Raw genomic sequence first — 19,249 nt, forward strand, 5'->3', positions numbered from 1 at the left:
TGGGCCTAAAAAGCTCACTGACTTCTTCCCAGGTGGTAACTTCCTGCCTCTCCGGATCCTCCTCACCTTCTGGTTCGAGCTAAGTGAGACTGGCACATCAAAGAGCCCTTTACTCAGCGACAAAGATGTGGTACGCAGCCAACAGTCATCAGGGCCGAATCACAGCTTCAACCCTCAACCTTCGGGGCCCACTGGTTAGTCCCGCGGCACTTACCCTAAATGGCGCCAGGAGTCTGTGACAAAGTGAGCTTAGCCGACTCCACTCCACATGTGGCTTCTCCCACAAACAGCCCAGCTAACCAGCAACCATGACTGTATACATTTTATTCCCAAAGCCAAAAAACATTCTGTAGAATTGATTTATTTATCCTAGACAGAGACTCTCTCTTAGCAAAACGGGCCACTATCCACACTAGATCACTAGAGATTCAGTTGTATCCCTCGGTGCCCCCCCCTACACTTTGGCACAATGGCACCTTCCCGATGAGCCTCCCTAAGTATAGGATGAGCCTCCCTACCCTTTGTATGTATGAAAAAAATATATACGCCTTGCATAAACAAAAGCTCCAAAGATGTTATAAAGTCTAGGACCAATGGAACGACTAACCTCTACTAATAATATAGATTCCTCAGACATATCATCTTTGCCCCTGGCAAAATTTTACCTTGTTTTCTATCCATGCATTTAACAGCAGCTTGCACCCTGTTGGTAGACACGGTAAGGTAAGATGGAGCAATATATAGATCCTCCATCAGATATCCTGTTGTTTTTCCTTTCCTTATTATTTTTATCCTCCAACCCTGTGAACTTTTGTTTCCCCCCTCCTTTCTCCTGTGTTGAATAAGTGCTATGAATAGTTATATGTGAAGCTTTTTATGCTGCAGTTGAATATATGTATTTGCTGTGACCTTTTTGACTTTGAAAAAAAGCTGTGATATATCTTAATACATTGAAGGCAAAAGGGCCAACAAGTGCTAAGCATCTCTGGGAATGCCTTCAAAACAGTTGGAAGACCATTTCAGGTGACTACCTCTTGAAGCTCATCAAGAGAATGGCAAGAGTGTGCAAAGCAGTGATCAAAGCAAAAGGTGGTGGCTACTTTGATGAACCTAGAATATAAGATATATTTTCAGTTGTTTCACACTTTTTTGTTAAATATACAATTCAACATGTGTTAATTTATAGTTTAGTGTGAATATACAATTTTTATAGTCATGAAAATACAGAAAACTCTTTGAATGGGAAGGTGTGTCCAAACTTGTGGTCTGTACTGCATGTGGTAATATCTCTTTAATATGACCACCCAAAACTGAAGTAAAAAGTGGTCTTCTACGGGAACAATCTTGAAAAATATTACTTATTGAAAAAGCAATACTCAGTTGCTGTAAATCGGGAATGTATAAAGGGATTGTCCACTCAAAGAGGGGTTTGTGTAGTAGATTCCTTGTATGTAACAGAGTGTTGACTTAAAGTCATCTATATCAGCAATGTCTGCAGTTATTCATCAACATGATGTTATTATCATGATTGCATCATTGAATTGCATTATGTCACGTCAAAGATGGATGTTACAATTACTTTTCTAGTACTGGCTCATCTTTTTATAACATTTGTCCTCTTATTCCATTGGATCATTTACAGCCGTGGAACATATGTGTTCTTTTGTAGTGAAATCTCGGATCATGAACCTGCCATTGCCGTCCCAGACAGTAAAAAAAAAATCACCTTCCCATTATAATATTTTTTGCTGGAGTACATTAATTTTACTGAATCATATTTGGAGTGGCAGTTTAGAAGTCATGCCACATTGTGTAATCAGTGTGTAGTTCCATTCACATTATAGGTCCTTGCCGGTTAATAAACAGGTATTAAATAAAAGCCAATGATTTATTTTACCTTCTAAATTAATTCCATAAGCGGTTCCATAAGGTTAAATGACTCTATTGCAGAAATCAGATAAAGAAGAGACTATAGTCTGCCAGCGTTAAAATAAATGCACACATAAGGTTAAATTCCATTCACCGGAACGCCCCTTTTTGTGCAGAAATTTGTGTCGCATTGCGCATAGTACTGCTGCAACACAAATGAATTGCTGACACTTCTTAAATACATGTATGCACATAAATGTGCAGTTTGCACAGAAAAGTATATGCACAGTCTGACAGAAAACTGGCACAGGGGCTTTAATAAATGTGGCCCAGTGTAGGTTTATGTCAAAGATCAATCTTATTTATGCATAAAAGCCACATTTATGCTGTATATGTTAATTGCATTACACATAATTATACAATATCAAAGTTTTTTTCATATTAAAATACTACAGAATTTTGTAATGTAAGTTTAGATTTAATAGCATATGGATTTTCTATAATATTGTTATCCAACAGACCCATTTGGCAACGACCAGGCCCTTTAATTTTTCACTCCCCACCTTCAAAAATTACTAACTTTTTACATTTTTAATGTAGAGAGCTATGAGGGCTTATTTTCTGCGTAACAAACTGCACTTCATAGTGATGTTATTTAAAATCCCATGATTAGAATTTCAGGAAAAATATGATTCGCCAAGAAGCCGAAGTTTATGCTGATTCGCGGGAACAAACTTTTTCCCCTCATGTTTATGCTAATGGGCGCTAGAACAATGTGTTACATGGGGCAGAGAACTCTGGGAAGGAGAAAGGAACACCCCCGATGACATCTGCAGACCTGTAAGCCAATCAGCGACCAGCAGGCTTATGTGATGTCACACAGCCCTATAAAACGAGCCATTTTCTATCTCAGCACTTCACACTTCATGTTGTAGCGTCCAGCTGCTGCTATTGTGCTGTGCGATTCTTGCTGCAATGCCTCGCTGTTCTCTAAGGGGGTTCTATATACCCCAAATAGCAGTTCTATTTAGTGACAAAATCGAATAGGAAGAAATCTGTTTGACTTCCATGCATCTGCAGTAGCGATTGGTGGACCAATCCCTGGTTGTTCTTTAAGGGGGATATGTATACCCCAAATAGCAGTTCTATTTAGTGACAAAATCGAATAGGAAGAAATCTGTTTGACTTTCATGCATCTACAGTAGTGAGCTGTCAGTTGTGGGTTATCTGTATAACGCACATTGCCATACCTTTTGGGGACTCTAGTTTACAGCCAGATTCGAGTATCAAATACACGTTGTTTATACAGTGATTTTCGCTGAAATTACACTGTCAGTTGTGGGGTATCTGTATAACGCACATTGCAATACCTTTTGGGGGCTCTAGTTTACAGCCAGATTTACGTGTGAAATCCACGTAGTTTATACAGTGATTTTCACTGAAATGACACTGTCAGTTGTGGGGTATCTGTATAACGCACATTGCAATACCTTTTGGGGGCTCTATTTTACAGCCAGATTTATGTGTCAAATCCACGTAGTTTATAAACCACTATGTCAGAGAGAAAGGTGGCAGGTGGAGCAGGCAGAGGTGGCAGCACAGTAAGGGGATATTGCAGCAGGGGTGACTCTGTTAGGCCAGAACTGCCGTTGTCATCTGGTGGCAGTGTGTTGATCAACAACCCAAAGGTTGTTGAATGGTTGACTAGGTCATCCAATTCCTCAAATATAACATCTGACAACCCCAGCCAAGAGTCCGTAGGTTCCTCTGATACAACAATTACAACCAGGCTCTGTCCTGTTCCTTTCCCGCAGCCAGAGAGGTACTAGGTGGTCTGGGCTCAGCGCCACTATTCTGTGAGGACGAAGTGTTTGAGGACAGTCAGCAGTTGCTTTGCAGTGAAGAGGTGGGGCAGACTTCCGCTGCTTCCTGCAGTAGGCAGGCTGTGCATACTGACACCGGTGAGGAGAGTAGCAGTGAACGGGAAACGCAAATTGATGATGATGTAGCCGATCGCACTTGGGAGCTGGGTGTAGCAGGGGATTCATCATCGTCGGGCGAAGAGAGTGTCAACTTGCGGAGCAGGCAGCAAGTCGCTACTGTGTCTGTGAGTCAGCACGGTGGCAGCAGTGCGAGGACGGGAGCCAAATGTCCGCGGGGTACAAATCCCGATTCGCAGGCCCAAATAAGCAGTGGCACAGGGGCTCAGCGAGGCAGCAGCGGTAGTAGTCGCTCAGTGCAGAGTGTTGGAGATAAAATTACCACCTCAGCGGTGTGGCAGTTTTTTGTAAGACACCAGAGGAGCCGAGCGTGGGTATATGTCGTATCTGCAGGCAGAAAGTGAAGCGTGGCCAGGGAGCTAACCTTGGCACCACAGCCCTGTGCCAACACATGCAGCGCCACCATCCGATGGCCTGGGAGAAACGGGTGTCAGATGCGTTCCATCCTGCAGGCGCAGCAACAGCAGCAGCACCTAGTGGCACACATACTTTTTTAGCAAGTCAAGGCTCCAGCACCTCTGCCAAAGGGAGCTGTTTGTCTTTGACATAATCTCCCAGTCCAGATGCTTCTGCTCCTCGCTACACATGGTGCCAGCAGTCGTTGAGCGAGTCGATTACAAAAAGACAACTCTATGCGTCCAGCCATCCTACGGTGCAGAAGCTGACCATGCTCTTGTCGAAGTTATTGGTACTGCAGTCTCTCCCTTTCCAAGTCGTGGACTCTGCACCCTTCAGAGAACTAATGGCTTGTGCCAAACCGAGGTGGAGAGTTCCAACAGAAGGTGGGCCAGTCCTTGAGCTTATCAGTTTCTTCCAAGGTGCACGGCAGCGCGGACGTGTGGAGCTGTAATTATGGTCAGGGCCAGTATATGTCCTTTACGGCCCACTGGGTGAATGTGCTTCCCGCCCAGCCACACCAACAACTTCCACAAGAGACGGCGCTTTCTCCTCCGCGTTGTCAAACTGCTGCTCCTGCGCCAGTGTCCGCCTCTTGCTCCTCCTTCTCCACCACCACCTCAGCCTCCACAAGTGCTGCTCCATCATACCACATGTGGAGGGCACAGCGGTGTCACGCAGTTCTACACCTGGTTTGCCTGGGCGAACGAAGTCACACAGGGAAGGAACTGCTCCGCGTCATGCAAGAAGAAATCAATGTGTGGCTTTCTCCTCGACAACTAAATATCAGACCATGGTGACAGACAATGGGAGGAACATGGTGTCCGCGCTGGACAGAGGAGGGATGGTCCATGCGCCCTGCATGGCGCACGTGTTCAATCTGGTAGTCAACAAGTTCCTGAAGTCTTACACCCATCTGCAAGACATTCTAAAAATGGCCAGGACACTGTGCACGCATTTCAGCCATTCTTACAAAGCCAAGCACACCCTCCTTGAGTTGCAGCACCAGAACGACCTACCCCAACATAGTCTGATATGCAATGTTTCCAACCGTTGGAATTCCAGCCTCCATATGTTAGACCGCCTGTATGAACAGAGAAAAGCCATTAATGATTTTTTGATGATGCAAGCGGACCGTAGGACTCCCCTGTGTAACTTTGATGTCAGCCACTGGCAGCTCATGCGTGACACCTGCCGTTTGCTCAGGCCTTTTGAAGAGGCCACATTATTTGTCAGTCACCAGGACTGCGGGATGAATAATGTCATTTCACTGCTTCATGTCCTGGAACTCATGCTGCAAAATCTGTCTGGTCAGGGCACTGGAGAAGTGGAGACTACATCTCAAGGCCACATGAGTCCGGTGGGGGCTGAACTGGAGGAGGAGGACATTGGAGCACAAGCAAATTCTGGTGCAATTTGTGGTTTTTCTACTCAGGTGACAGGAGATTAGGAGCAGGAGCATCCGGAGGAGGTAGAAGACGAGGCAGACGACCCAGAAGCACCATGGCAGCATACTGTGGATATGGAGACTGGGAGTCCCTCAGAGTCACTTGCGCAGATGGCCCGCAGCATGCTGCTTTTCCTAACTATTGACAGCCAAATAGTCAACAACCGGCATAGGGATGACTTTTGGCTCTCCACCCTCTTGGTCCCTCGCTACCGGTCCAAAATGGGTGACTTTTTTCCTGCTGCTGAGAGGAAGGAACAACTGGCATACTATAGAGAAATACTGAGCACACAGTTGGTCGCTGCCTATGTGCGCCATTGTCCATCCTCTGTCAGGTCTGACCGGGGCATTCCTGGCAGTCATTGCTCACGTACTACTACCACGGCTGCTGTGGGGAGCTGGGGGGGGGGTAGGAGCAGTAGCAGTTCCATCAACAGTCGCTTAAGTCTGGATTCCTTAATGAGCAATTTCCTTCACCTGCCTAGTGAGGAGGGTAGCCGCCATCAGCAGCAGCAGGACATGAAGAAGACCCTGCACCAGGTGGTGGCCTACTTGGACAGCACTTTACCACCTGAGGTAGAGCATCCTATGGACTAGTGGGCAGCCAAACTTGATGCGTGGCAGCAACTTGCGGAGTTTGCAGTAGAGAAGCTGTCCTGCCCGGCCAGTAGTGTGGCATCAGAGCGGGTGTTCAGTGTGGCGGGGCCATCGTTACCCCCAGGATGAATCAGGCTTGGATCGGCCAGGATTTCAACTCACCAATGCCTAATGCATCAGATTAGATCAGCCACGACGCCTCCTCCAAACGTTGAGAAATTAGTCGGGGTTCTAACTACCTGCCTCAGTTACTATTCTGATGCTGCCACCCGCCTGATGTCACACATCTGCTGCTAGTTGCACCATCTGCCTCCCACCATCTTTACCACACTACCATGTTGCTGCCACCTAAAGAATTTGTTATTCTGCCACTCTCTGACCTCATGCCGCTGCTGCTGCTGCCGCTGCCACCTTTGAAGTTCTTTTTTGGCAAAGACATGATATTTTCTGGGAAATTGTGATGCATGTGGCGTCTCAAATCTTCAAATTTAAATTAAAAATTTCAACTTCAAATTAATTTCAAACTTCAAATTCATTTCAAACCTCAAATTCATTGTGCCACTCTATGGCCTACTATGTTGCTGCCAGCTCCAGAATTTATCATTATGCCACTCTCTGACTCTGACCTGATGCTGCTGCTGCTGCTGCCACTGCCGCCTCAACGCTGTAACATTGTGCCACACTGTGGCCTACCATGTTGCTTCCAGCTCCAGAATTTGTCATCGTACCACTCTCTGACCTCATGCCGCTGCTGCTGCTGCCACTGCCGCCTTTGAAGTTCTTTTTTGGCAAAGACATAATATTTTCTGGGAAATTGTAATGTATGATGCATGTGGCGTCTCTAATCTTCAAATTTAAATTAGAAATTTCAACTTCGAATTCATTTCAAACTTCAAATTCATTTCAAACTTCAAATTCATTGTGCCACTCTGTGGCCTACCATGGTTGTGCCAGCTCCAGAATTTGTCATTGTGCCAGTCTGTGACCTCATGCTGCAGCTGCAGTCGCCTCCACGCTCTAACATTAAGCCGCACTGTGGCCTACCATGTTGCAGCCACCTAAAGAATTTGTCATTGTGCCACTCTCTGACCTCAGGTCACTGCTGCTGCTGCCACTGCCACCTTTGAAGTTCTTTTTTGGCAAGGACAATATTTTCTGGGAAATTGTAATGTATGATGCACATGGTGCTTTTAATCTTCAAATTTAAATTAAATTCGTTTCAAACTTCAAATTTATTGTGCAACTCTTTGGCCTATAATGTTGCTGCCACCTCCATTATTTGTCAATGGGCCACTCTGCGGCCTACTCATGCTGCTGCCAACTGACCGCTGTCTCCCTTGAACACTCTGTGACTTCCATAATACTGTTTTCACCCTCCACCACTCTATGACGTTGCCACTATGTTTGGGTTTTCCCCTTCATTTCATCTGTCAGAAGGAATGAAAAGCTTTAGGATTAAAATACAAAAGTAGGATTTGATACAGAACAAAGAGGACATGAAAATATTGCATTTACTGGTTATCTGTTTTTTAATGTGACTCATCATGATTCAATTCAGGTTGAATCTAATATTTTGCGCAAAAATTTGGCAAATTGGGTCGAATCGAATTTCAACAAATTTGCTGATCTCTAACTACCATACTTCTCTATTTTTTTTGTCTTGTCTTTGTCTCCGTGTTTGCACTTTGACTGCTTAGTGTAGGTAGGGTAATTATACAAGGAATGCTGGGAAGGGGATTTAATCTCAGGATCTTTGTCTGTCTCCCCAGTCTGTTCCCTGACCATGCATAACAATAAAAATATAAATAAAAAAAAGTTAAGTAGCACCATATTTTAGATCTAAAACTGATCTTTTATGACCTGTTATTTTGTGCCCCCATAAAAACAACTGCCTTACAACATAAAATATACTGTATCACTTGTAATGGTAATTATGCTCTCCATAGAGGCAGTCCCCTACTTAAAGGGAACCTGTCACATTTTTTGCACTCCCCCAGTCCCCACAGAGCATAGTACATACACTGCCAAAGTGTTTTTGTATTAAAAATTGGTTTTACAGAAAAAAAGATATGTTATATTGTACCTTTCATTAGCATCTGCTGTGTGACTAGGCAGTTGCCAATTGGGAGGGTCTCGGAAGGAAAATTCCCCCCCCCCCACCCTTGGGAAACATGTGACCTTTTCAAATATATGAATAGCTCCCAACACTCGGGATTGGCTGTAGAGGAGCAGGGGGCGTCGCTAAGCCCAGTGATGGGTGTTTTCATATATTTGAAAAGGTCACATGAAGAAGCAATTTCCCAAAGGAGGGGGGCGGGACTGCCCCTTTCCAGCCACTCCCAAAAGGCAACTGCCTAGTCACACAGCAGATGCTTATGAAAGGTACAATATAACATATCTTTTTTTATGTAAAACCTATTTTTAATACAAAAACACTTTGGCAGTGTATGTACTATGCTCTGTGGGGACTGGGGGAGTGCTAAAAATGGGTCTCCTGGTGACAGGTTCCCTTTAAGGACACCCGACTTACAGGCGACCTCTAGTTACAGGCGGAGCTCTCTGCCCAATGTGACCTCTGGTGAAGATCTCTGGATGTTTTATTTTAGCCCCGAGCTGCAATTTTCAGCTGTAAGGTGTCTGTAATGACATTTAATTGATAATCCTTGTTCCCATTACAGCAAAATTTTGAAAATCCAATTGTCACTGGGACAAAAAAAAAATTGCCTGGAGCTACAATTATAAACAATACATTTCAGACTTACAAATACAAATTCAAATTAAGAACAAACCTTAAGAACGTATCTTGTATGTAACCCGGGGACTGCCTGAATTCAAATGTGTCTCAGAGCAAGGGTTTCCCCAAAGTGGATGCTAAATTGAGCACATAATACATTGAGTATCAAAGTCTGCTAATTTCTTTTACAGCTTTCACCATAGAAAAAGTCCCCAAACCACCTTAGGGAAGAGGTAACAGGTACCTACTTTTGAACCAATATTCCACTAATTTTAATTGTATCTACCCGTTTCTAATACATATTTGAGCAAAGGTGTATTGATTATTTATTAGTTTTTTCTTTCACATCATCTGTTAGCTAAACATTTTACTCATTCCCATTCATTTTTCATGTGCAGATTTTTTTGTGCGGATGTATCTTTTCACACATACTTGGCAATTTCTCCCCTCCATGTGTAGAGCCTACCAGAAAAGAAAGTTCCAGAAGATTCACATTTTACAACAGTTTCCTACATGATTAACTTAGAGGAATCATCAAGCACAAACTTATATTCTCTGGAGAACATCTTTTAGCATGTTCTTGAACCAGTGAGTAAAGTGAAGTAACACCTTGATCGTTCTCAGTTTGGGCTACTTCATGAATGCTACCATTTCCTCTGAAAAAAAATTTCGAGTAATTTTTCTTAAGTTGCCTTGCTAAGAAAGTTAGCTGTGGAACTGGACATATGGATGAATCTGATCCTTACAAACATGATAGAGTATAGGGATTTAAGGGATTAGGAGGATAGAACATGATGAAGGCATAATCCAAAAAGAGCATTAAATGGGAAACTGCTCAACTCTACCCTCAGGGAAATCTATGTGACCTATAATTGGGGTTAATGGACCAGGCTGGAAACACAATCTGAACAACTAAAATCCACCTACATTACAAGAAGAGGTAGTCTAGTAGCAGTTTTGTTTCTTAAATTCATAATTCCCATAATTCTTTGCTGTTACATACATTATAGTATCCTGTTCCATATTTGAAATGAATATATTGCAAGGTTTTAAGGATAAATTGTGTATAAATTGGTTTTAGCTGTTAACTACACAATCTATCATTTGGTTTGAATAATATTTCTATATAAATGTGACATAATTTTGATTGATAGAAGATGACTTCTTGCACATAGGGCACAGAAATAAGGGTTATTGAAAAGGTAAATTGGTATATTATCAGTGATCCGGGGAACAGAGGACCTACAATTAGCATTCTTAGAAGAGTAGGTTATAGAAGTTTTTACATTAAATTTTACATGCCTTCTGGTTGATAGTATTAAAAAGGTAATTCCCTTGTAAAGGTATAGATGGTTTCATTTGAACATCCTAAAGCAACATCCTTGGTAACTGAGCGTGGTAAAGAAGTGAAACATATGATGTACTTGGTTTTATTATCCTGCTCATTGTCCCTGGATAGCATATCCTGCTCCTACTATTCTGTTTTGATAGAAAGATCTTTTAATGCTCTTTTTCCATACATTAAAAATGTTGCAAAAGTCTTTTACCTATGACATTATGAAATTAGTTAACCAAATGTGCCCAAATTCTGTTTATGTATGTGCTATGCATATATTTTATTGTCAAGACTTGATAAGAAAAGGGTTGAGGGTTAAGATGCAACATTAAAAAAGGGCCAACTTCTTCCTCATAGTAAGCCATCTAAGGGTACATTTATACATATCAATTGCTATTGGTTAGGTTTTTTAAAATCATAAAATCAGCATCTTTGCATCAGTTTTCCATCAGCTGTAGTGTTTTAATGGTAAATAAAAGTGTGCAACTGATATATGTGACATACACAAATCACAAGGTAAGTCTTACTTGGTCAGATATTTACCTGCAGAGAAAAAGTAGCATCACCGGATCGAATAGGATCTTATGGCAAATAATGAAAATGTAACATCTGTGTTACTGATAGTGTCATTGTGTTTCACTCTGACTAGGGGCGTCGCTTGGTCAAAAGCATGAGCCCCGGATGTCTCAGTGCAGTGCAGTACACCTCTGCTCCGGACACAGATCCCGCCCCAAGTCAGGTCCAGATGGAAAATTACTGAAGCCATTACCTCAGTCCTGCTCTCAGCCACTGGTAAGTGTACTAAGGGAAGATTTTCAATTTATAGTTACTTTATATGCTATATGTATATGTGTATTCATGTATGTATTTATCTTTATGTACATTTTTAGGCAAATATACATCTATATGTATATGGCCTCATGCACACGGTCTGTCTGACATCAACAAGTAAGCACCACTCACTCTGCCCATGTCAATATACAGACATCGTCCTGCCACAAATCCTCAGTAGTTTGCTCTGTGGTTGTTCACTTTGTTTGCATTGCAGTGAGGCACGTTGCATGTATCATGTGGTTGTTCACTTTGTTTGCGTTGCAGTGAGGCAAGTTGCATGTATCATGCCTCACCAGTGACTGTGCACAATAAAAGTCTATGGCCCACATTCATCAAAAGTAGTGTAATCTGCACTACCAGTGCAATATCGCTGGGGACCTTTTTCTAAGGCTGTGAGACACAGAGATCCGGCAGGGTGTGATGGGAGAGACAGGTTTAGATAGCCTTCTGGGAAAATGGCTAGCGCCAATTAATGGTGCGGTGGCCCTTTAAATTTCCTGAAGCTGGCACGCGCGCACCCTAGGACACGGGGTTGCACGCGCACGGAGCAAAGGCAAGGCTCAGGAGCGGGCACACGTGAGTCGCGCTGGCGCTGCGGGCAGCTAGGGGCACGGGTGATCCCATGACCTGCGATATGGTTAGGCATTCCTTCTAGTGCAAAGTCAGACAGAAAACTAGCGCAGGCACAATAATAGATCCAACCGATTGTGTGTCCTGCTTCAAGCAGCTCAATATAATAGCCTGGAGCAGGAGGCACAATGTAGTGGAAAAAGAGGATAGCATTAATGCTTATTTTTTAAATTATACAGTTATGTGGCAAATTGAGGGGCATTGGCATTGGTCAGTGTTGGAAATTATTCAGTGTGGATGCACTGGGGAGACTTTAGTGTGGGAACATTATTTAGTGGGTAAATGATTCGGTGTGGGTATTACTAAGTAGGTGGATCCTTTCAGTGGAAATTATTAGAAAGGGGGCCACATTTAGTGGGCATTATGTGTAGAGGCTGCATTCAGGGGACATTATAAAGTGGGGAGAACAAAACAGGGGTCTGCTGATTCACTTTGTGCGTGCATATATTTGCTCAGCTTTTTTTTTTATAACTCCCATAGACTTAAATGTAGAATAACTACACATGCATTTAAAACTCATTCCACCTGCCATTTTTTTAGACAGATTCAGATCAAAGAGATCTCAATCTATCATGAATTTATGAAAAATTCTCCAGTGTTCTCTGTAGCTGGGTATGATAAGTATGTAACCTAAGCACATGTGTGCGGTGGTTATGTAGAGGAGTTGGCACTCTGTGACTTAATTTGTTAAAACTTTATTTTAGAAATATGTTAATTAACTGCAGAGGCCACTGGGGCGTGTACTTGCATGGCCTCTCACTAGGAGCTAAGGTTAGTACACCCCTCCAGTAGCCTTTGCAGTTTATTTACATATTACTAAAATAAAGTATTTAACAAGTTAGGTTTGGTTCCATGATTATCCATGATGCAGGTTAGCTGTTTTATTTGAAAAATGTGTGTTTTTTTGTTTGCCTGAGCTAGTATGCTAGAGTAGCACTTATTCTGCCATAGTGTTAGGATAGGTGCTAGGAGTGTATCTTAATTTATTGTGTGCTTTGTACAAAGCCCACGCTGCGTCATGGCACACACTGTCTGTAAGTTTTACTGTGTATCTGTGAATAAAGGCTCTTTCAATCCAGGATTATCCATGATTATTAAATTACAGTTTAGGGCAGAGGAAGGCAGGAAGAATATACCATCAGATCTACTTCTGATGGTAGATTCCGCATGGTAGGTTTACTTTAATTCTTTTTAGAAAATTTTATAATTCAATGTAATATAATACAATTAATTCAATGTTATATATATATATATATATATATTCAGTTTTTTCAAAAGATAAATGCACTGCTTGGTCTTCATAACTGTGGAATATATTGCAAGAGACTGATCTTAAATGACAGTGTTTAAGATCATACAGTTAGGAACCAACAAAACTTGATTCTTTGTAGTAGTAGGGAAAAGGACTGAAGGATACTAGGGTCTGGTGTACTAAATTTGGGTCCTTCCTATTAAAGGATTGCTGCCAGTAAAACTTAGCGAACTAGTATTCCTAGCATGCATACAAACACACAACCGAGGGTATACAGGAAGGAGGGCAATAGAAAGGACAGCAATAACGGGTAACAACAAGAGCAGGTCTACAAAACACTCATTATAAAATAAATACAGACAAGGGGGAACAGACAGGAAAGTGGTGAGTGAATACAAGACAACAGACAAATCTCACAGAATCTCTCAACACAGTCAAAGAAACAAGCTACTAAGAAAGTATAGACGTTCCTACAGAACAGAGCCAAGGATAGGCTGCAGATACAACAATACCTAGCAAATACTGAATGACAAAACCATACTTAAATGGAGCCCGGCCACTCCTGATAGGATAACACAAATTAACACAGCTGGGTCCCAAAAACACTAACAGGCAATGAAGAAACACCAATAACAAAAAGACAGATAGAAAACCATCAGGCTACATAAGACAGTGACCAAAACCAAACCTAGAATTTTTGCAAAAAATTTTTAAGTCTAAATACATGTATTCACCATGGAACATGAGAACACTCAAACCAACCAGAAACAAAGTTCCAAAAAAGTATTCAAAAATAGATAAATGTTATTGTAAAGAAAATCTAAAAACAGCATGTATATACATACAAAAAGATGGACTACTGTGCCCAGACGGAGTCCACCCCAGCACTAGACAGCGTGGGCTGAAGCTGTATATAATATTTTACACAATGGCAATTGTAGATAGAAATAAATAAATAGACAGTGGATACATAAGGACATAAACAATACTCATAAAGTGCATATATGCATCAAATTGTCCTCACCCATAGTGCGAATAAGCCCCACGCTGACCCCGACGCACGTTTCAGCTGTCAAGCCTTCATCTGGGGGTGATGCAAGGCCGACCCGGATCTAGTATAAATACAAGTACCCAGCCAATGAACAAATACCTTCCAGGTGATGTTTCTCAAATACTTGGAAAATAAACTGCTGCTGTTTTCTGGCGCATGCGGGTCAGGACGCGAGCACAGAGGTAACCATGGACGCGAGATGCCAGGCACAGAAGCGACACTCCCGGTCCGTTCGCCGATCTGCCTGCGCATGCGCACTCAGCGCATACATATGGGATATAAAATCACCAGGATTTAGGTAAATAACACCTTGCAGGATTCAAAGGTAAAACATGTAATTTAAGAAATATTACAGAATATAAATATATGTTATCGCCATTTATACTTAGGCGCGTGTACATGTGTATTTGTAAAAAGAGTGTATATGCACAAAAAAAACAAAAGATTAAAATATATATATTATATATATATATATATATATATATATAAAATCGTGGTACAACTATTGCATCCAGGTGCTTTATTTATTTCTTTATGTGCCCAAAATGTGTTTGATATGTGTATGTGTGAGATGATAGTGCCAACTGTTAAATAACATGAGTGTTGTGCAGTATGAACAAAAAGTGTGTGGTTGAGCAGGAGCAATACTCCTGATGTATAGAAAAAATGGGTAGTGAAAGGATATACATGAAAATGTGCATGGGGTGAAAAAACAAAAGTGTGTGAGAAATGTGTACACAATGTGAAAAATGGGGAGGATAGGAAGGGATTGCTAACAAACAATGAATGGTGACCAAATATGTGAAATTGGTGTTGAAAAGTGTGCATGGGTACTTGTTGGCTGGGTACTTGTATTTATACTAGATCCGGGTCGGCCTTACATCACCCCCAGATGAAGGCTTGACAGCTGAAACGTGCGTCGGGGTCAGCGTGGGGCTTATTCGCACTATGGGTGAGGACAATTTGATGAATATATGCACTTTATGAGTATTGTTTATGTCCTTATGTATCCACTGTCTATTTATTTATTTCTATCTACAATTGCCATTGTGTAAAATATTATATACAGCTTCAGCCCACGCTGTCTAGTGCTGGGGTGGACTCCGTCTGGGCACAGTAGTCCATCTTTTTGTATGTATATACATGCTGTTTTTAGATTTTCTTTACAATAACATTTATCTATTTTTGAATACTTTTTTGGAACTTTGTTTCTGGTTCGTTTGAGTAAATAAGACAGTGGTAGAGAATTGACTAGAGAGGCAATAGGACGCTGGTTTAAATCCTGACAAATACACAGAAGAATAGTCAAGTAACGTTGGCCAATTGCCAAAAAAAAAGAAAGTTCCAACAAATTTCAAGCAAGTACAGACAAGAAGCCTGTTGAAATTTGGTAGTTATCTCCCCGAAACAGTAATAAAGCACTCCCATTTGGACAATATGTCAGATTAAGGAGAATAAATGCAACAATGCAATTTTTGTAGCACAACCGAATGATTTGAGGGAGAAGTTGCTGCAGCGTGGATATCCTAAACTTTTGATTGAGAAAGACATCAAAAGGGGGCTGCCTCAGAACGTAAAGATCTTTTGAAAGAAAAAAACAAAAAAGTTAAGGGAGCGCTCAACAAATAGAGTATTTACCTTTTCTTTTGATTATAGTCCTATGACAATAGAAATAAAAAGTACAGGAAAAATTAGCAGATGGTAAGGGACAAAAAAGGGGTGACAAAAATACCACCTATAATAACTTTTAGAAGTACAAAGACCAATAAAAGACACAGTAGTATGGAATAGATTACCTCCAAAATCAAATTGGTTGCAAAGGATGGTTCCAGAATATAATGATAATTGCGGAAATTGTCATTTCTGCACTAGCACGATTAAAACAAGACATGTTAACTAGAGATGAGCGAACACACTCGTCCGAGCTTGATGCTCGTTCGGGCATTAGCGTACTCGAAACTGCTCGTTGCTCGGACGAATATTTGGCCAGCTCGAGAAAATGGCATCTCCCGCTGTTTTTATTTTTGGCGGCCAGAAACAGAGCCAATCACAAGCCAGGAGACTCTGCACTCCACCCAGCATGACATGGTACACTTACACATCGATAGCAGTGGTTGGCTGGCCTGATCAGGTGACCCTGGAATAGACTAGCCCCTGCCCGCGCTGCTCGCATCATTCTCTGTCTGGAGGCCGTTAGGGAGAGAGCTGCTGCTGGTCAGGGATAGCGTTAGGGTGTTATATTAGCTTACTGTTAGGCAGGAGTGAGTCTACAAGAACCCAACAGCCCTTGTTAGGGCTAGAATATTTTTTTTTTCTTTGCTTGTGGCTGACACTAGTAGTGCCTTCAGAACTGCCTCAATTCTTCGTGGCATAGATTCAACAAGGTGCTGGAAGCATTCCTCAGAGATTTTGGTCCATATTGACATGATGGCATCACACAGTTGCCTAAATGCACTGAGTTGCCGCCATGTTATTGGCTGATTAGAAATTAAGTGTTAACGAGCAGTTGGACAGGTGTACCTAATAAAGTGGCCGGTGAGTGTATATACAATATACACAGTGTATACACATACACAGAATATACATACAATATACACAGTATATACATATACACAATATATATATCTATACAATATATACAGTATATACATATACACAGAATATACATATACAGACAGATAAATACATATGTATTTACTTACCTTTTTGGATGTGTAGGTGACCACCCGGCCGTGGCGTCAGGCGGGTGTTACGGTGGTTGTTCGGGCAGGTGTTCGGGCAGGAGGGGGGGGGGTGTTTGAGCGGTTGCTTGTTCGGGGGGGGGGGCGGTATGGTTGTGCTCTCGGGTGGAGGGTTGGAGGGTGCGTTCGCCGGGGGGAAGGAGAGGGTGGTGCGTTCGCTGGGGCGGGAGGGAGTGGGGGGTGCGTTCTCTGGGGCGGGAGCATGGTCATCAACTGTGCCTCGCTATGCAGCAGGTAGGCGAGCCGCGGTCACCTGTGCCGTAGGACGGGGAAAGTAGGTGGTTAGCGGACGGGCGGTTTCAGGGACTGGGAGATCCAGGAGTTGTGGGTGGGCCAGGAGAGAGGTAGGCGGTAGCCGAGACACAGGGGGAGGGGCCCGGGGACACGATCTGCCAGGCACCTGGCAGTGCACTCCCGGACCACTTGGCATAGCACTGCACACAGGTTCCATGCATCCCCAGGCCCCTGAACCTCATGGGCCCCGTAGCAGCTGCTACGGCGGAAGTTACGCCACTGGTAGTGTACCAGCACGGATGATGATGTAAGTTGACACCTGGGAGCGGAGTCTAAGTGGTACCCAGCTTTCAGCAGAGCAAGTTGGACTTGCTTTGGCATGGTACCACCAGGTCGCTCCACAGGCGCGACTTTGTCCGCGTTGGCGGCCAAGTAAAGTACAGAGTTGTAAAGGAGAATCGTAGTTGGGAACAGGCAGGTGGTCAGGACAGGCAACACGGGATTAGAGACGGGAACGTAGCAGAAGGTCATGGCTTGCAGCAGAGGAGTGAAATCAGGAACGGAGCCAAGGTTACAAGGGAAATCATAAATGCATGAGACATCAGGAGCAAGCTTTCTCTAAGGCACAAGGCAAGAAGATCCAACAAGGCATAATGTGTCTGCCACCTTCTTTAGATCGCGGGAGACAGCAGGGAAATGCGGACAGGTGAGTAAACCTTAATGTCACGATACTGGTGATATATTGCTGGAATCCAATAGCAGGGACTAGACAGGACACTGGAAGCACCAAGGGTGGACACAGGAGGTGCAGCAAGCAGGCTGGGAACTGTAGTACTACAACAAGCAGGTAATCAGAACTTGCAAAAGCCAGGAGAACAATCTGGGAGGAGTAGTTCAGCAAGCAGAAAGGAGGAACAATCCGGAGAAGGAGTTCCAAGCAAGAGGACTGTCCAAGCAGGAGCTAAACACAATACTCAAGCAATGTCTACTGAGCAGGACAGGAAATATATACCAAACAGGAAGTAAGATGGCACCCGGTTGAGACAACATCCACCATCTTAACTGAGGGCAAACTTAAGGGCAAGGCAAACTAGATGGGGAATAGCAGAGCCATGCCTGACATTACTCCCACCTCAACAGCGGCCTCTGGACGGCACTTGACTCGGCCTATTAGGATGTCTTTGATGAAACTGTTTGATCAGTCGAGGAGCATTAACATTATTCACAGGTTCCCAGGAATTCTCTTCAGGTCCATAACCTTGCCACTTAATGAGATATTGTAGGCGGTTCCTAAAAATTCTTGAGTCCAAGATTTTCTCCACCACAAACTGTTCTTCTCCGTCTATCTCCACAGTATTTGGAGGAGGAAGTTCTCGTTCCGGAAAAGGATTGGGTATGACAGGCTTTAAAAGAGATACATGGAAAACATGTATGTATGGAAAACATCTTCATAGATTGCGGGAGCTTGAGTCGAACAGCTACTGGACTAATTATCCCCATAATCTTGTAAGGTCCGACAAATTTCTGTCCCAGTTTTGATGAAGGAACCTTAAGTTTCAGATTTCTGGTGGACAGCCATACCTTATCCCCAATCTTAAAAACTGGTGCTGGTCTACGGTGCTTATCTGCAGTCTTCTTGTAATTGTCTTGGGCGGTCTCTAGTGTTCTTTTCAATAACTCCAAATTTTGCTGTAGCATAGAAATCCTTTCCTCTACCGCAGGAATAGATGCCATGGTGGGAAATCTTGGAAGGATATTTGGATGATAACCTACATTTGCAAAAAAAGGAGTTTGCTTGGTGGAAGCGTTTTGAGTGTTATTATAGGAAAACTCAGCAATCGGGAGCAGATCTATCCAGTCATCTTGCAAGTGGCAAATATGACACCGGAGATACTGTTGAAGAGTCTGATTTGTGCGTTCTGTCTGCCCGTTAGACTGAGGATGAAATGCGGTTGATAAATTGATTCTGATATCAAGTGCCTTGCAGAAACTTCGCCAAAATTTTGATGTGAATTGCACTCCATGATCCGAGACAACTTCATCAGGGACTCCATGAAGACGGAACACATTATGGACTACTAAATCAGCGGAGTGTTTTGCAGAAGGTAGACCCGTTCATGGAATGAAA

At 42.8% G+C, this 19,249-nt stretch overlaps 1 long non-coding RNA gene across 1 annotated transcript in view; it reads right to left on the reverse strand.

Moving 5' to 3' along the window:
• LOC140129077 (uncharacterized) overlaps nucleotides 1-18,993 on the reverse strand; it is a 29,813-nt gene extending 10,820 nt beyond the window's left edge. Inside the window, exon 1 of the long non-coding RNA XR_011855294.1 lies at nucleotides 16,849-18,993. This is a non-coding gene — a long non-coding RNA (uncharacterized lncRNA). The remainder of the gene's footprint in view (nucleotides 1-16,848) is intronic.
• Between the last annotated feature and the right edge of the window lie 256 nt (nucleotides 18,994-19,249).

Source organism: Engystomops pustulosus, chromosome 4, assembly GCF_040894005.1.
Source record: "Engystomops pustulosus chromosome 4, aEngPut4.maternal, whole genome shotgun sequence".
Taxonomy (NCBI): domain Eukaryota; kingdom Metazoa; phylum Chordata; class Amphibia; order Anura; family Leptodactylidae; genus Engystomops; species Engystomops pustulosus.